The following is a 9,411-nucleotide window of genomic DNA, read 5'->3' on the forward strand; positions in this document are numbered from 1 at the left end:
AAGCATCATACTAACAAGCCGAAAATTGGCCGATCGGACGTTGGCCGAAAATTCACGGCCAACAATCGTTGCGGGTGTACGAGGCATTACTCTATCCAAAATGAAATAAAAAAGGCAGGAAAAGCAGATTTTTCACATATAATTAAAGAAAAAAAAAATATGTGTGTGTGTGTGTGTATATAAATAAAATTTCACCTTACCTGAATCTTCATCATCTGCAATTGATATACCTGAAACATGGACAAAATAGATTTGTTTATTTCATTTCCAGTGCAAACAAATACACATTCAGGTGTTTTATTTTTATATTTTTACATTTACCTTTTTATTTTTAATGAAAGCAAATGGGTAACATAGAGCACACAAAAAAATGCCTTTACATCCCTTACAGCAGTTAATTGAACTTAAAGCGGAGTTCCAGCCATTCACTCACCTGTCCAACGGTCCAGCGATGCGGCCGCCCGACGCCTCGATCCTCTCCCTCGGCGCCGGCATCACTGCTGTGGGCACCCGGCTGTGACAGTTTGCGGCTTCACAGCCGGGTACCCACTGCGCATGCGCGAGTCGCGCTGCGCGTCTTGATTGGCCGGCAATCTTCTGGGACCTTTGACATGTCCCAGAAGATTGCAGGGAGGGAGGGGGAGAGGAGAACTTCCGTTCAGGGCGCCGCGGCGCTCCGAGCGGAAGTGGGAGCGGGTACCTGTCAAAACTAGGTACCCGCTCCCCCCCCCAAAAAAATGACATGCCAAATGTGGCATGTCAGGGGGCTATTCCTACCTAAAACGGAAGTTCCACTTTTGGGTGGAACTCCGCTTTAACGAGGAATTAAACCTGGTGTGTTTTTTTTTTTCCCTGAAAAGTAAATGCATAATGTGCTAGTATGCATTGCATACTTTATGTGACACTTACCTCCAAACGCAGCCCTCTTTGTCCCCACTGGAGGCCCCATCCATTTTCAGCCATCTTCGGGTGGTCGTTTCTTCAGAGCCCATGCGCTGATGACATCATCGGCTGCATGCAAAGGTAATGTCTCCTAAACAGTGCAAGTTTAGGAGATATTTACAGTACTTATAGGTAAGCCTTATTAAAGGCTTACCTATAGGTAAAAGTTAAAAGGTGGGTTTACAACCACTTTAATTCATGTTATTATATTCCAAGTGTAAACAAGTTTTAATATTTTGTTACTTAAAATAGAACTAGAGGCAAAACGTTTTCATTTTGGATAGAGTAAGGGAGGGTCATAACGCCTGTCAGTTTATTTTTTGCCATCTGTGTCCTATTAGGGAGAGTTTCCTTCACTTCCCGTCCCATAGCCAAAACAGGAAGTGAGAGGAAATCCCTGAAAAATCCTTTGAGCATCCCCAGGTGACCAGAACTAGTGGCCCAATTGAAAGATTTCACATCTATATCTTTTCAGGGAAAACACAAAATTTGGGATTTTCTTTTACTTTCTATGATAAATGTTAAACAGGACAAATAGAGAAGGTAAATCTCCCTACTGGGAGCACAGACAGCAATAAAAACTGACAGGTGTTCTAACCCCTCTCTACACTGTATAAAGCTAAAAACAACGTTGTGCCTTTAGTTGTACTTTAAATTAACAGAATATAAGTGGAGCCTTTATTTAACTCTTTTGAGCTCATCAAATTGAATCTTGAACAAATATCCATTTGGCCACTATACAAAACATTTTTTATCCAAGTCACCTTTTGTTATCCAGATTATACCAAGACTGTAGACTATCTATTTAGCCTCCATGTTTCTCCCACATGGGTGAGGGATAGGTTTATATGACCAATATGCTCCAATATTCTCCTCTTAACCGTCTAATAGTTTTACCTATATACAGAAGGGAAAGAGAGCATTTCACATATACTACTTCTGTCCCTATAATTTATGAAGGAGCCAAATTCCACCCTGTGAGATCTCCTGGGTCAAAATACCAGTATTTATAAAAAAAAAAAAAAAAGGCCATTAATACTGTTCAATCGCGCATGATAATTTTCTGTTATCCAAATCAAATGCTTTTTATGTCGATCTAGGTATACCAATAAATGTTCCTGTTTCTTATTTTTAGCCTTGTAGTATGCTCCTCAAAGGTTTTTATCTGGGTATATTGAATATGTTTCACAGGTGGCTACATTTGTTTTTTACAATTCTCCCTCGTGGAGCAGTTTCTCTTCACCCACCCTAACAAATTGCCCCACTGAGATCCCATTTTGAGGGGGTTGGATGATGCCTATCCCAGTGCAGAAATGTATTTGTGGATGGGGGTTTTCTGAAGGTCTAAAGCCCCGTACACACGTAGCGATCGTCGGCCGACCGATCGGCCGTCTTTTGTCCAGGGATGTCCTGTCCGCTGAAAAGTGCCAAAAGACTGCACACGAATTTTGTCCGCCGACTGCAGAAGTGATGTCATGTGATGGTTAACTTTCCCTGTGTTTTTTCTTCTCTGAGCATGCCCAGTCTTGCAAATCTGCTGATTGACGGCCGAATTCTGTACTGACTGGGCGAACAATCGGCCGTTCTGGTGTCGGCATACAAAAATTTTAAAGCCTGCACAACAGATTCTGTTCGGCCGAAAATGCGCTGTCGGCTGTCGGAAGCATCATACTAACAAGCCTACAATCGGCCGATCGGTCGTCGGCCAAATATTTACGGCCGACGATCGGTACGTGTGTACGGCCTTTAGTATGTAGGGTTCCACGCTTGTCCCTTTAAATTTTAAGATCAAGCAATAAACTCTCTTTGGGCTTTACTTGTTATGTATATGTCTATTTTGTTATTAGTTAGTACTCCTGCTAACTTTTCAAACCCCCCCCCACAAAAAAAAATCTATTATCATATATGAACTGAATCCATAGCAATATGAGAGCTGTATACTGGCTTAATTCCGTGCAAAATACCATATCTTCCTTCCTCTAGGCTAAAAATGGATCTGCAAATGTGGGTGTACAAGTACCCATTGAAATGCCTCCATGTTGTTGATATATTGTGTTCTTAAATGGAAAATTATTGTGCTTGAAGACAACACTGAGTAGTTCCAGAACTAGATCTAAATGTTGTTGGAAATAGCTTCCTCTTTTCCTCAAGAAAAATACACATGCATTAAAGCTGGCCATACACTGTTAGATTTTTTTTTTTTCCCAGCCAAACAGGGCATCCTACAGCTGCACCCACCACTGTCAGAATACATTGGTCAGAGGCTGCAGGCCCTGATCGATGGAAATTTTTCCAACATGTCCCTTCAACAGAAGTCAATTAAATATCTACTTCTCTCAAGCGGGAGAACCCACACCCTGATTGCATTTCAGCTAGTCCTTGCTAGACTGGCCAGAGCCCCCTGCCCCAAAGCACCCACCCCCCATGTTGAGGGCATGTGACCTGGTATGGTTCAGGAGGGGCGGTACTCATTCGCCCCCACCCCCATCCTGGTCAGCCAGGCTGTGTGCTCGGATAAGGGTCTGGTATGGATTTTAGGGGGAACACCACGCCTTTTTTTTTTGGCACAGGGTTCCCCTTAAAATTCATACCAGACCCGAATGGCCTGGTATGGACTGGGGGGGGGACCCCACACTGTTTTTTTTTAGCAATACTGACATAAACTGATATGAATTGAAGTGCCTATATATATATATGACTTTGTGGTATACACTGCACTTTCTGATCTCAACAAACTGTAAAAAGCAAAAATCTCTCTCCCTGCCAGCAATGTATTTATTAACTGTAGAATTCCACTTATAAATCTTGCACTGGCCAAGGGATTCGAACCCACAATCACGCAATTGGCAAGGCTGGTGTTCTACCAGCTACGTCACTCTCAAGCACACTTAGGTTGAACACACTTTCCCTGCCTAACTAACTAACTCCTATCTCACACAGTGGCTGAGATAAAAGTTAGGGAGAGTGTGCTTAGCTTAAGCAGGCTTAATGGTGGCGTAGATGGTAGAATAGCAGGCTTGTAATGAAATGGCTGTGGGGTTCAAATCCCCCGGCCAGCATGGGATTTTTTTTGAGGTCAGAGTCCATGATAATGCAGGAAACTTGAAGTTCCAGCGAAAGAAGCCAATTTATTCAACGAACGAGCGAACAGCCAATGATCAAGTTGAACTCGAAGCTCATCCCTACCTGCAGATAATTAATGCTCACCTTTCTGGCTTGGTCCTAGCAGTCCAACTCCTGCCCAAACTTTCCCCTTAGGTTTCTAACTGCTGTATTTGTCAGGTTATACTATATCCCCATTATGGGAATTTTTCAGATTATTAGATTGCTGTCTGTGTACCTAGGGAGCAGATTTTCCTTGCTTCAGTTCTTGATCTACAAATACCTTTGCTGTAAATTTGAGGATGAAATACTCCACAGTGTTTGCAGCTACAGAGGTCTTTGAGAGCTTGGTTTAAAGCTTGTTTACTGCTTATTATAATTATATAAATATCAGACCACAACTGCATTTAAGGCTCTTTATTTATAGCTACTCGTTCTGATCATCTGTTTTGTTTATTTACTTTGAAATCTGAAAATCAATACAAACTTTGTACTAGAAAGACAAGCTGAAATGCAAAGGCTGTTCTATGTTCACTGTAACTGACATATATATTGATAAAGGGGGCAAAAGTCATCTAAATAGGTCAGAGCACAGTTTCTATGTTGTTTGCATTATAAGAATTGCTGTTAGTCCATATTACTGATCTAATGGAAGAAATACTGTATGTATAATACAATATATGTGCATGTGAAGGTCTGCATTATAGTAAACTCGCTGTTTTGCCTTGCATGAAAGTTTAGATTCACCTTGCGATAAACCTATGTTAGACTATGTACACTAAAGCATTTACATATTTTGAATAAGTAGTAAAACCAATTTAAAGCACAACTACAAGATGGAGAAAACCCTTGCAGTGGGGCTCCTATATTGCAAAGCTTAGAAGGTTGTTAACTCATTCAATGTGGGAAAGTAAGTGTGGCCTGGAATACCTTAGAGAGGAGAAATAAGGTAAGTATTGCACCTTATTTCTCCATTCCTAGGCAAAAAAATTGTTTTTTAAACTTGCATTGTGCAAGGGTTTTCTGTTGCCTGGAGTTGAGCTTTAACCACTTGCGGATCTCCCACCATACATTTACTGTGGCAGGGTGGCCACTCTAAGCCAGATCACGTACCTAGTACATGATCTGACAATTGGGGGTCTGGGGCGCATGCGCATGCAGCTGGTGACCCGATTTCGCTGTGATCATAAACAGCGGAAGCCCAGCAGCGGGCACCGTGGACTCGATATCTACCAGCACCCGCCGATTACACAGGACACAGGCAGAATGACAATCTGTCTATGTAAATAAGGCAGATTGTCGATCTTTGCCTTCCCCTAGTCAAAGCACAGCTTCCTCAGTGAGTAAGCACAACCTAGGCACACATTTAAACCTTTGATCGCCCCTGATGTTAACCCCTTTCCCGCCAGTGTCATCAGTACAGTGACAGTGCATATTTTTTTAGCACAGATCACTGTTTTAGTGTCACTGGTCCCCAAAAAGTTTCAGTTAGTGTCCGATTTGTCCACTGCAATATCGCAGTCACTGATCGCCAACATTACTAGTAAAATAAATAAACACATAAAAATGTTCCACAGTTTGTAAACGCTATAACTTTTGTGCAAACCAATCAATATACTCTTATTGGGACTTTTTTGATCAAAAATTGTAGCAAAATACATATTGGCCTAAATAGATGAAGAAATTAGATTTATTACATTTTTTATTGGGAATGTTTTATGGCAGAAAATAAAAAATATTGATTTTTTTCTGTCTTTTTTTGTTTATAGCGCAAAACATGAAAACCGTAGAGGTGATCAAATACCACCAAAAAAAAGCTCTATTTGTGTGGGAAAAAAAGGACAAAAATTTAATTTTGGCACAGCGTTGCACAACTGCACATCTCACAGTCAAAGTAACGCAGTGCCGTTTCGCAGGGGGTGTAAAACCTTCCGGAGCTCAAGTGGTTAAAACAAGCTTACATTTAACTATGTAGCGATGGGCATTGTGAAGGAATTCTTCAAAGTTCACAACAGAAATACTGAAATCTTTGCTCTTTTCTTGTTAAACTTTGCAGCCTGCCAGACTGCAAAATAAATGCATAGCAGCTGCTTATATATAATCTTTGTTGTGATCTTTGAGTGTCTTTAAGAATAAATTACTTAACAGTGCAAATGACTGGAAAGCTCAATGGTGACTTGCTTTAGGGCTTGCTCACATTGACAGTAGCCCTTGCATACTTGCCAACTGTCCCTTTTTTCCAGGGACAGTCCCTACAAATAGGAGCCTGTCCCAGGTAATTTATATTGTCCCTGGAAGCGCCTGTTAATCGGGCTGCCCATAAATGTTACGCAGAAGTAGTGCAGCTGAATGGGAGAATTATTCCAACTCTGCTACTGTGGCCTTAAGTTTAAAATTCCCTTTTTAATTTCCTGTAATTCTCTCTATATTGAGTAGACTCTATAATCTGATAAATAGGTGAGATTATTTATGCAGAGTGGGTGGAGCTTCGGGGAAGTGGGTGTGGTAATTGATATCTGTGCTGCAAAGTGTCCCTGGAAATTTTTTTTAAATGTTGGCAACTATGCCCTTGCTATGCAAAAAGGGTGCAGCCCCAGTCTCTTGAATGGGTGACATTTGGTGCATGGAACAGGGGGTATAATTTTGTCGCAGTCACAAAGCAAACACTGAAGCTGCAGACATGTGTACAACCCTGAGCAGCTGCATTTTATCTTTCAGGTGGTTGATGGTTGGACTCAACCACCTGGTTTTACCACCACTGGGATGCCCCTGGTAAATTAGGCCATAAAGTTATTTTACTGTTTAACTAATTCTGGACAAGAAGGATTTGCCCCCTTAATGACCACTCTATTTTTTTTTTTTAACTGACAACTGGGCAGTCGTGCGACGCTGTACCCTAACAAATGAATGTCCTTTTTTTCCCACAAATAGAGTTTTCTTTTGGTGGTATTTGATCACCTCTGTGACTTTTATTTTTTGTGCTATAAACAAAAAAGTGCGACAATTCTGCAAAAAAAAAAAAAATAAATAAATTTCACTTCCTGCTATAGAAAATTCCCAACAAAAAAGATTTAAAAATCAAAAATTTTTCATGATTTTAGGCGAATTTGTATTCTGCTACATATTTTTGGTAAAAAAAAAAAAAAAAATCCCAATAAGTGTATATTGCTTGGTTTGTGCAAAAGTTAAACTAGGGAAAAGATTTATGTCATTTTTATTTATATATATATATATATATATATATATATATATATATATATATATATATTTTTTACTAGTAATGGCAGCTGTCTGCGATTTTTAGCAGGATTGAGACATTGCGACAGACAGATCGGACACCTACTGTTACTGATTTTTTTTACACTTTTGGGGGGGGACCAGTGACATTGCTACAGTAATCAGCGCTAAAAATATGCACTGTTACAGTGATCAAAGGGTTAATTGTGTCCCTAGGGGGTGCTTTCTAACTGTGGGGAGATGGGCTTCCTGCATGACCACAGAGATCTATGTTCCTAAATATCCGTGTTCATAACTGACAGAATAGCGGGTTAGGCAGCCGTGATTGCCACCAGGCACCCGTGATCGCTCCCTGTTGAGACAGAACAGCGGTCTGCCGTTGTAAACACGGCAGACCGCCGTTCTGTCTCTACGGCGAGTGATCGCGGGTGCCCGGTAGCAATCGTGGTCACTGAACCTGCTGAGTAGCTTCCCCTGTAATGAATGGGCGCGCTCGCGTGCCCCCGCCAGTGGTCTCGCGAAGCGTTGTACAGGTACGTCATTTCGTGGGACAGAGCTGACCTGCCACAGTAAAACTATGGCGGCTGATTGGCAAGCGGGTAATGAAAAAGAAGGATGGCTTCACTCCCATGGATGATGCTATTAAATTTATCCAGGAGATAAATAAAAACAAAAAGCACAAAGGTATAAAGGCAGAAGGAAGCAAGGTGACGTGTTTCAGTTTCACACGACGAGCGTGCTTTGTCAGAACCATGCAGAATACAACCACTATAACTATATATATATATATATATATATATATATATATATATATATATATATATATATACATATATATACACATATACACCAAACATCACATGGTTATGCAGATGTAATTGGTTAACTACTTCAGCCCCGGAAGGTTTTACCCCCTTCCTGACCAGGCCCTATTTTGCGATTAAGCACTGCGATACTTTAACGGACAATTGCGTGGTCGTGCGGTGCTGTACACAATAAAATTGATGTCCGTTTTTTTCTCACAAATAGAGCTTTCATTTGGTGGTATTTGATCACCTGTGCGATTCTTATTTTTTGGCTTAAAACAAAAAAAAGAGTGCCAATTTTGAAAAAAAAAAAAAAAAAAACAACGGAAAATTGTCTTTTAGATACTTTTAGACTCCATGGCAGCATACATTTGGGTAGGTCCCGCCTCCTCTCCTACCCTATAGGACCCCACTCCCATAAATCTTTGCTCCCGTGTTCTGTAACTAGTCTACTTAGGAACTGGGAGGGAACTCCTGCTGCCATGGAATCCATCAGGAAAGGAAAATTACGGTAAGTATCTTATAGACAATTTTCCGTTTTCCTGACAGACTCCATGGCAGCATACGTTCGGGAAATAACTCGCAATACACTCCCAGGTGGGCAGATGCTGAACAAAAACTTTTAATTGGTACCATCAACTGACAGTACTTGAACACCAAAATTAACAGAAGATAAGGCAGCTGGTTCAACACAATAGTGAGACATAAAAGTGTTCATAGACGACCAGGAAGCTGCCCTGCAGACCACCTCAAGGGTGACGTGTCTGGAAACCGCCCAAGATGTAGAGACACTTCGGGTTGAATGTGCCGTCACCACTTCCGGAGAAGCCAAGCCCCTTGATTTGTATGCCCACTGAATGGCTTGAATGATCCATGCAGCAACCACTCTGGATGAGGCCCGCATCCCTTTTTTCTTCCCATGAAGAAGAATGAAGAGAAACTCTGTTTGACAAAAAGCAGCTGTGGCCCCTATATACTGCTGCAGGGTGTCACCTACAGCAAGAGGATGAATCCGAGAGTCTTCTCCAGTCCTAAAGGTAGGAAGAACAATTTCCTGGTTTTCATGGAAAACTGAGGTTACTTTAGGAGTTGACCCTAGCATAGGTATTAGGAGTGCTCTGTCCAGGAAGAAGGTTAAAAATGGCTCTTTAAACCCTAAACTTTGGATCTCTGAGACACGCCTTGCAGAAGAAATTGCCACCAGGAACACGGTTTTGAGTGTAAGCTCCTTAATCGACAGAGGCCTATTCTAAGTCGATCCGAGTGAGGAAAAGAAATACAAAACCAAGGGAAGATCCCATTTGGGAAATCTCGGCTTCCTCTG

This window comes from Pelophylax lessonae (genome assembly GCF_965119305.1).
Source record: "Pelophylax lessonae genome assembly, chromosome: 12".
NCBI classification, from domain to species: Eukaryota; Metazoa; Chordata; class Amphibia; order Anura; family Ranidae; genus Pelophylax; species Pelophylax lessonae.